Genomic DNA, 9,167 nt, shown 5'->3' with positions numbered 1-9,167 from the left:
ACACCAAATGTTCTTTCGATGACATTTCGCAAAGAAGAATGTCGATGGTTGAATGTCTCATATCTCCCAACCGGTGGGTGTTGTTGGAAATCTAGTACATGGTATTGTTGCCCTTTGTATGGAGATAGATATTCAACCCTGGTTGGATATCCAAAGTTGACAAGATAATATTTATCTACAGTACGACATCAACAAAAGAAATTAGAAATTTGACAACATACCATCCTGTATATAACAATATGGATACATGCGAGATGTTACTCGTGGGGAGTTGTGGAAAGTGATCATAACGAACTATGGCATCGCTCCATACACGTGTGTCATGAACAGATCCGGGCCATCCGGGAACAACAAACGTGAACCGCATATGAAAAGAAATGTAGCATAGAAATGCTCATCACTTCCTAGTTTTGCACCATCCGCTTCCACCATGGCCATCATTTGTTTAATCTCTTCTCTTGTTGGATCCACACTCTCCTCTACATCTCTCTTCTCTACATCCCTCCTCTCCCTTGCCCTTTCCTCTTCATCCCTCTTCTCCGCTAGTGGAGCATAGCAAAACTTGGCAGCTTCTGGATGTGCCTGTAATCATATAGCACCAGAGGTTAATATGAAAACTGAAGCAACATGACTCGTTATTTAAGAAATTACATGACAACAACAATACATTTATCTCCAATGCCCACAACTCATTTGTAGCTGCAATAGTGTGTGTATACTCATCTCTTCCTAAGTCAGATGCTTACTGGATCAATGTCTTCCATGTGTTGTACTCCCTTCTACATACACCCCACCTATTTTTGATTTGCTGGGTCAAATAGTTTCTTCCAGAGCGTCCATTGAACTTTTTATGCAAATTAGCTTGTCCTATGTCGGACAAATAACCACCGTTGCGATTATTTGCTCGAACCTCCTCTACGCACGCATTCATAAAAATTGTATGAGCAGCACTATCCCAATTTGCTTTGGGTTCTTTGACTTTCTTCATCTACCATTACCATTCACCATTATCACATTAGCATTGAACATAATTGACATAAGGATTATCACATTGGCATTCTACCATAAAAATCAATGTAACAACATCAGCGTATAGTAGCAAATAGCACCAATAACATCAATACCACAGTAGCATTGACAGTAGCACACACACACAAAAATCAAGCATCAATCCATCCATCCATTTATCTATCAGCAAGCAAAAAAATTCAAGCATCAATCCATCCATCCATCAGCAATTGTTCAAGACTGCTGCTGTTGACAAAAGGTATGGATGAATTGCTCAAGATTGTTGTTGTTGACAAAAGGTTTGTTCTGAATCTTTGTTCCTTTTACCAGTTACAACATTTGGCTCAATCCATCCATCCATCAGCAATCAATCCATCCATCTATCTAACAGATTCAAGCATCAATCCATCTACCTATGCAACATAAATCAGTCTATCTATCCAATTTCGCATATGATAAATGAAGAACAGAGAGATAGGAAATAGGATGGCTCACCATGGGTGTGGCCTGCTCCTCGCATGGACTGCTCGTGGATGTCGAGGTGCAGCGCTGGTGGTCGTCTAATTGCAGCTAAAGCCCGTCGGGGTCGCCGTGGAGGTGCAGCGCCGGTGGTTGCTGGCGGAGACAGTGCAGAGGGGTGGATGAGCGGCGAAGGAAGAGGGGCGGCGTAGGGAGTTATGATCAGCGGCAGCGGGAACCTGGCCGGCGGTAGCGGGAACCGGGCCGGCGGCAGCAAGGGCTTGGGCGGCGAGGTGGATCCTGCGGCGGTGAGACAACCCTAGCCCTTGTTGCGGCTGGGGAATCTTTCCCCGATACGAATAGGCAGGGGTCGAGCCAAGGCGCTCGCTCGTTTTCTTGGGCTAGTGCGTGGATGGCCCAGTGGCATTCCGGGTGTAAATTTTCCATGGGATAGGGGTACACTTCTATTTTGAAACATTTTCTTTGGTGGGACTTGCCAAAATCCTGAGATTCTGGGAAAATCATGCTTTTTCGTAGCTTTTGGATTGCACTAGGATTCTAGAGAATCCTCTCCAGATTTTGGAAGTGAATTCGAGTTCTTTTGGCTCCAGATTTTCCAAACTAAAATTCTCCACAATCTGCTCAAAAGAACTGGGCCTTAATCTAGAAAATCCTTTACTGCATCAGCATGACGTCAGCACGACGTCAGCAAGTCATCTGAGACTGACCAGGGTCAAACCTGACCAGTGGGTCCCATTGGTCAGTGTCACAGCACTAGCTTGGGTCACTGACGGGTGGGGCCGGTCAAAGGCCACGTGAGCAAGGTCAAGGCTGATGCATGGGGCCATAGTGGTTAGATATTACTAAACATGAATTAAACTGTGGTTAATTAAGGGTGTGGGGCCCATGTGTTACTGGGTCGGGGTAATTAAGCTGGGTAATTAGTCCCTAATGATGGTGCCACGTCATCATTAAAGGAAATATGCCCTAGAGGCAATAATAAAGTTATTATTTATTTCCTTATTTCATGATAAATGTTTATTATTCATGCTAGAATTGTATTAACCGGAAACATAATACATGTGTGAATACATAGACAAACATAGTGTCACTAGTATGCCTCTACTTGACTAGCTCGTTAATCAAAGATGGTTAAGTTTCCTAACCATAGACATGAGTTGTCATTTGATTAACGGGATCACATCATTAGAAGAATGATGTGATTGACTTGACCCATTCCGTTAGCTTAGCACTTGATCGTTTAGTATGTTGCTATTGCTTTCTTCATGACTTATACATGTTCCTATGACTATGAGATTATGCAACTCCCGTTTATCGGAGGAACACTTTGTGTGCTACCAAACGTCACAATGTAACTGGGTGATTATAAAGGAGCTCTACAGGTGTCTCCGAAGGTACATGTTGAGTTGGCGTATTTCGAGATTAGGATTTGTCACTCTGATTGTCGGAGAGGTATCTCTGGGCCCTCTTGGTAATGCACATCACTATGAGCCTTGCAAGCATTGCAACTAATGAGTTAGTTGCGAGATGATGTATTACGGAACGAGTAAAGAGACTTGCGGGTAACGAGATTGAACTAGGTATTGAGATACCGACGATCAAATCTCGGGCAAGTAACATACCGATGACAAAGGGAACAACGTATGTTGTTATGCGGTTTGACTGATAAAGATCTTCGTAGAATATGTGGGAGCCAATATGAGCATCCAGGTTCCGCTATTGGTTATTGACCGGAAATGTGTTTCGGTCATGTCTACATTGTTCTCGAACCCGTAGGGTCCGCACGCTTAAAGTTTGATGACGGTTATATTATGAGTTTATGTGTTTTGATGTACCGAAGGTAGTTCAGAATCTCGAATGAGATCGGAGACATGACGAGGAGTCTCGAAATGGTTGAGACGTAAAGATTGATATATTGGACGACTATATTCGGACTTCGGAAAGGTTCCGAGTGATTCGGGTATTTTTAGGAGTACGAAAGAGTTACAGGAAATCGCCGGGGAGTATATGGGCCTTATTGGGCCATATGGGAATAGAGGAGAGAGGCCAAAAGGAAGGAGGCGTGCGCCACCCCCTCTGGTCCGAATTGGACAAGGGGCGCAGCCCCCTTTTCCTTCTTCCTCTCCCCCTCTTTCCTTCTCTCCTACTCCAACAAGGAAAGGAGGACTCCTGTGGGAGTAGGACTCCCCCCTTGCGCGCCCTCCTCCTTGGCCGGCCACATCCCCCCTTGCTCCTTTATATACTGGGGCAGGGGGCACCCCAGAGACACAACAATTGATCTCTTGATCTCTTAGCCGTGTGCGGTGCCCCTCCAGCATAGTCCTCCTCGATAATATTTTAGTGGTGCTTAGGCGAAGCCCTGCGACGGTAGAACATCAAGATCGTCACCACGCCGTCGTGCTGACGGAACTCTCCCTCGACACTCGGCTGGATCGGAGTTCAAGGGACGTCATCGAGCTGAACGTGTGCTAGAACTCGGAGGTGCCGTAGTTTCGGTGCTTGATCGGTCGGGCCGTGAAGACGTACGACTACATCAACCGCATTGTTCTAACGCTTCCACTTTCGGTCTACGAGGGTACGTGGACACACTCTCCCCTCTGTTGATATGCATCACCATGATCTTGCGTGTGCGTAGGAAATTTTTTGAAATTACTACGTTCCCCAACAATCACGCCGGAGACCAGCCGGTGGCGACCACAGGACACAACGGGGGCACACCGGACTTGCGCTAGAGACGTCGGCTTAGCATGCTGAGGGCACCAGGGCATAGCCCTTGCTCTTGCGCATCCATAGGGCCAAGTGGGAGGTCACGGGGTCACTGGAATCATGCCCGATGATGAGCTATGGCGGCGGCCGAAACCATGGCACGAGGCAGACGTCGTTGCGGTGCACGGGGAGGCCAAACGAGGGGTTCTACAGCTTCCTTAGGACCTGGCGAGCACGCGGGTGCTACAGAAATGAGCGGAGGAGCTTGGGAGAGCGAGGCTAACCGGCTATGGCGGCCGTAGTGCGCGGAAGCTTGCGGGGGGCATGGCTACGGCGACAGAAATAGAGGCGAAAAGAGGCGGTTCTCACAGCGAATTCATTGGGCTGCTTAGTGTGCTCAGGGAAGATTAGCAGGCAGCGAATCAACGACGGTGCTCTTCGGGCACCGGCAACATAGATGATGGCGGGGACGGCAATGCAGTGCCCCCGGGCTTCGGATCTTCCACGTGAAGTCGAGGACGAGCCTCGTGGAGCGACTGGACACGGCAGCAAGGCGAGTTGTGCATGATGGATGTGAGGACAGCGAGTGGCAGCGACGGGCGCGTGTGGGCTTGGGGGAGAGAGAGCGACATAGGAGGGGATGAGCACGGGGAGAGTGAGGGAGTGAGCCAGGGAGCTGTGTGGCGTCGCGAGAGGCATCCAGGGGGAGGATGGGGCAGCCAGGCAGGTAGGAGGTGGCCGGCGTGCATCGGGCACACGCCCTCTGCCTACTGGTGCGAGCTGGAAGAAGACAAGGGAAGGAGGTGGACTGGGCCAACAGTGTTGGGCCGGAGCTGGGCTGCCGAGTAGGCTCTCTCTCTTCTAATTACTGTTTTTGTTTCTGTTTTCTATTTCTGTTTTGTTTTATTACTTTGCCACTATTTTGTAAATTCAAATGAATTCCAAACAATGCCAAATATTCTCTGACCATTTTTATGTTGCTTCATGGAATTTTCCAATAGCACACAAAATATATCAGACGCATTTGGAAATATATCACATATATATTTGAGTATATTTCCAAATTCAAGTAAAATAGTGATTTAAATTTAGTGCCCAAAATATTCCACAAAAATGTTCACTATTTTTGGTTTGGTCCAATGTTGAGGATATCGCTTATCGTAATTGTCTCGGTCAGCTAGGGATTAGAGATTAATCGGAGATCGGCTGATTAATTGATTTTATCAGTCGACTATTAATTGGATATTTTTTGCAAATCTCAGGTTCCGAACAATAAAATACGCTATATTCAACACCAAAACAATATTAGACATAAGTCTCACCTCGATTCCTAGCCTTTGAATCCACGTATAATGACAAACAAAATAGGACAACAGTACATATTGTGTAGCAAGGTCCACAAAACATAAATATACATAGTTTTTGCAAACATAGTTCTATGAATAGGTTTGATTTATCGGTAGATTCCTGATAAATCACTTGCCAGAGCGATAAAGCGGTCCAAAAGATAAATGGTGAAGATAAGGCATAATCTTATCGTTCACCCCCGATTAGTGATAAATCGGAAGATTAATCATTGAATCGGAAGATTTTTTGAACAGTGGTTTGGTCTCAAAGCCTTGCCAAAATTATCAAACATTGATGAAGGCATTTTGGGTTCATTGAATGATATTTTAGGGTTCTTTGCCCTTTATTAAAGTTGTTTTTTGAGGCTTTGAATATTCCTCAATTCAAGTTTCTTCAATTTAAACATGATGCAACAACCAAGCTAGTCCTAGTGCAAGGTAAAGCTAGGGATGTAACATATAGCCTCAAGTAAAGTTACCGATAGACGAATACGAAAGAGGGGATGCCTTCCAGGGCATCCCCAAGCTTAGGCTTTTGGTTGTCCTTGAATATTAACTTGGGGTGCCTTGGGCATCCCCATGCTTAGTCTCTTGCCACTCCTTATTCCATAGTCCATCAAATCCTTACCCAAAACTTGAAAACTTCACAACACAAAACTCAACAAAAAATCTCATGAGCTCCGTTAGTATAAGAAAATAAATCACCACTTTAAGGTACTGTTGCAAACTCATTATGTATTTATATTGGTGTACTATCTACTGTATTCCAACCTTTCCATGGTTCATACTCCCCAATACTACCCATAGATTCATAAAAATAAGCAAACAACACGTGAAAGACAGAATCTGTCAAAAACAGAATAGTCTATAGTAATCTGTAACTCTTGAATACTTCTTTAACTCCAAAAATCTTGATAAATTAGGAAAATGTGAGAAATTTGTGTACCAATCCAGAGCAAAAAGAATTAGATCAAAATCATGTTTCTGTGAATTATGTTTTTGGGCGCAAAAATTTCTGATTTTCAGCAAGATCAACACACCTATCATCGTAAGCTATCCTAAAGGTTTAACTTAGCACAAACACTAATTAAAACATAAAACCACATCTAACCAGAGGATAGATGAATTATTTATTACTAAACATAAACAAAAAGAAAAGAACAAAAATAAAATTAGGTTGCCTCCCAACAAGTGTTATTGTTTAACGCCCTTAGCTAGGCATAAAAACGCGAATAGATCTATGTATTGCCATAATAATGATAGGGCAAATCTCAAAAACTCATCTCATACTATCTACGTTCAGCAGCAAGTTTCCTTTGTGGCAAGAAAAAGTAATCAAAAGGGCTAAATTTAATGGGACAAAAATCCCCAAGGTCAAGCTCGGGAGGAATTGGTTCCTCCTTTGGCCCTTCATATTGTACAACCAACTCATCACTATAAACGTTCTTTTGGCAAAAAGTCACGAGCTTTTGTTCAAGATAGAAACCCAAAACGTTGTTATGAATAGGAAAATCATTGTTAAGCTCAGAAATCCTATCAACTAGAACATCGGTAGGAACCCTCTTTCTTAAATTTTCATTATAAGCAACATGACCTAAGGATCGTAAACGCATTATGTCTTCTTGGTTAAAAAGAATTGCTTCTATGGGAGGACGACTAGCGTCTACCCTATAATGCGCAAATATTTCATTAGCCTCTTTTATTATAAATCTGAACTCATGTGCTAGAAAGATGGTAGTTGCGCGCTTAACAGAAGAATGCTCAATATTAGAAAACTCTAGAAAAATTATTTGTATGGAAGGATGCATGTGAATAAATTGTCTTTCAAGTTCAACTACGAGCAAAGATATAGCATCCGCGGACTACTAGTTTTATGGAGAATAGATCCACCCATAGTGGGTAAAGCGCCAGCACAAGTAAAGAAATCTTGAATAACTCCTTTCCCAATAATATTGCCGCTACCGATGCGAAACTTTTTAGTATGCAAAATAGTAGGTTCTTCATGAGGATTAGTATTAGCAAAAGCATCAAAGTTCTCCCCATCGTTACTACTATCCTTTTCAACAATAACCTCCCCGATTTCAGACATGGTGGCAACAAACCAATCTAACAAACAAGCACACAAGAAGCAAAGAAGGCGAATAGAAGAGGGGTGAAGAAAATACAAATATTTTCAAAAATCGCTTTAGAGGTGGGGAAGAGGAAAATGAGAGGCGAATGGTGAATAATGTAATGCAAGAGAGAAGAGTTTATGATGGGTACTTGGTATGGCTTGACTTGACGTAGATCTCCCCGGCAACGGCACCAGAAATTCTTCCTGCTACCTCTTGAGCTTGCGTTGGTTTTTCCCTTGAAGAGGAAAGGGTGATGCAGCAAAGTAGAGTAAGTATTTCCCTCAGTTTGAGAACTAAGGTATCAATCTAGTAGGAGACATGCACAAGTCACCGTGTACCTGCACAAACAATTAACAACTTGCACCCAACGTGATAAAGGGGTTGTCAACCCCTTCAAGGTTACTTGCAAAAGTGAGATCTGGTAGAGATAGATAAATGGTAAAGTAAATATTTTTGGTATTTTTGGTTTATAGATCGGAAAGTAAAAGATTGCAAATAGTAGATCGGAAACTAGTATGATGGAAAAGAGAACTTATATGATGAAAAAAGAGACCCCGGGGCCATAGGTTTCACTAGTGGCTTCTCTCAAGATAGCAAATATTATGGTGGGTGAACAAATTACTGTCGAGCAATTGATAGAAAAGCGCAAAGTTATGACGATATCTAAGGCAATGATCATGAACATAGGCATCACGTTCATGTCAAGTAGACCGAAATGATTCTGCATCTACTACTATTACTCCACACATCGACCGCTATCTAGCATGCATCTAGAGTATTTAGTTCATAAAGAACGGAGTAACGCATTAAGTAAGATGACATGATGTACAGGAATTAACTCAAGAAATATGATGAAAATCCCATCTTTTTTCCTCGGTGGAAACAATACAATATGTGCCTTGCTGCCCCTACCGTCACTGGGAAAGGACACCGCAAGATTGAACCCAAAGCTAAGCACTTCTCCCGTTGCAAGAAAAAATAATCTAGTAGGACAAACTAAACCGATAATTCGAAGAGACTTGCAAAGATATCAAATCATGCATATAAGAATTCAGAGAAGACTCAAATAATATTCCTAGATAATCTGATCATAAATCCATAATTGATGGATCTCGGTAAACACACTGCAAAGGAATATTACATCGAATAGATCTCCAAGAACATCAAGGAGAACATGGTATTGAGAATCAAAGAGAGATTAGAAGCCATCTAGCTACTAGCTATGGACCCGTAGGTCTGTGGTAAACTACTCACGCTTCATCGAAAGGGTAATGGTGTTGATGTAGAAGCCCCCCGTGATCGAATACCCCTCCGGCAGGACGCCAAAAAAGGCCCCTAGATGGGATCTCATGGGTACAGAAGGTTGCGGCGGTAGAAAAGTGGTTTCGTGGATCCCCTGGATATTTTTGGGGTATAAGAGTATATAAAGGTGAAGGAACTAGGTCAAGAGACCCACGAGGGGACCACAAGGCAGGGGGCGCGCCCTCCACTCTTGTGGACGCCTCGTTGAGTC

The sequence above is a fragment of the Triticum aestivum genome, chromosome 6B (assembly GCF_018294505.1).
Source record: "Triticum aestivum cultivar Chinese Spring chromosome 6B, IWGSC CS RefSeq v2.1, whole genome shotgun sequence".
Lineage (NCBI taxonomy): Eukaryota > Viridiplantae > Streptophyta > Magnoliopsida > Poales > Poaceae > Triticum > Triticum aestivum.
The sequence above is the reverse complement of the archived record's forward strand: the minus strand, read 5'-3'. Positions refer to the sequence as shown.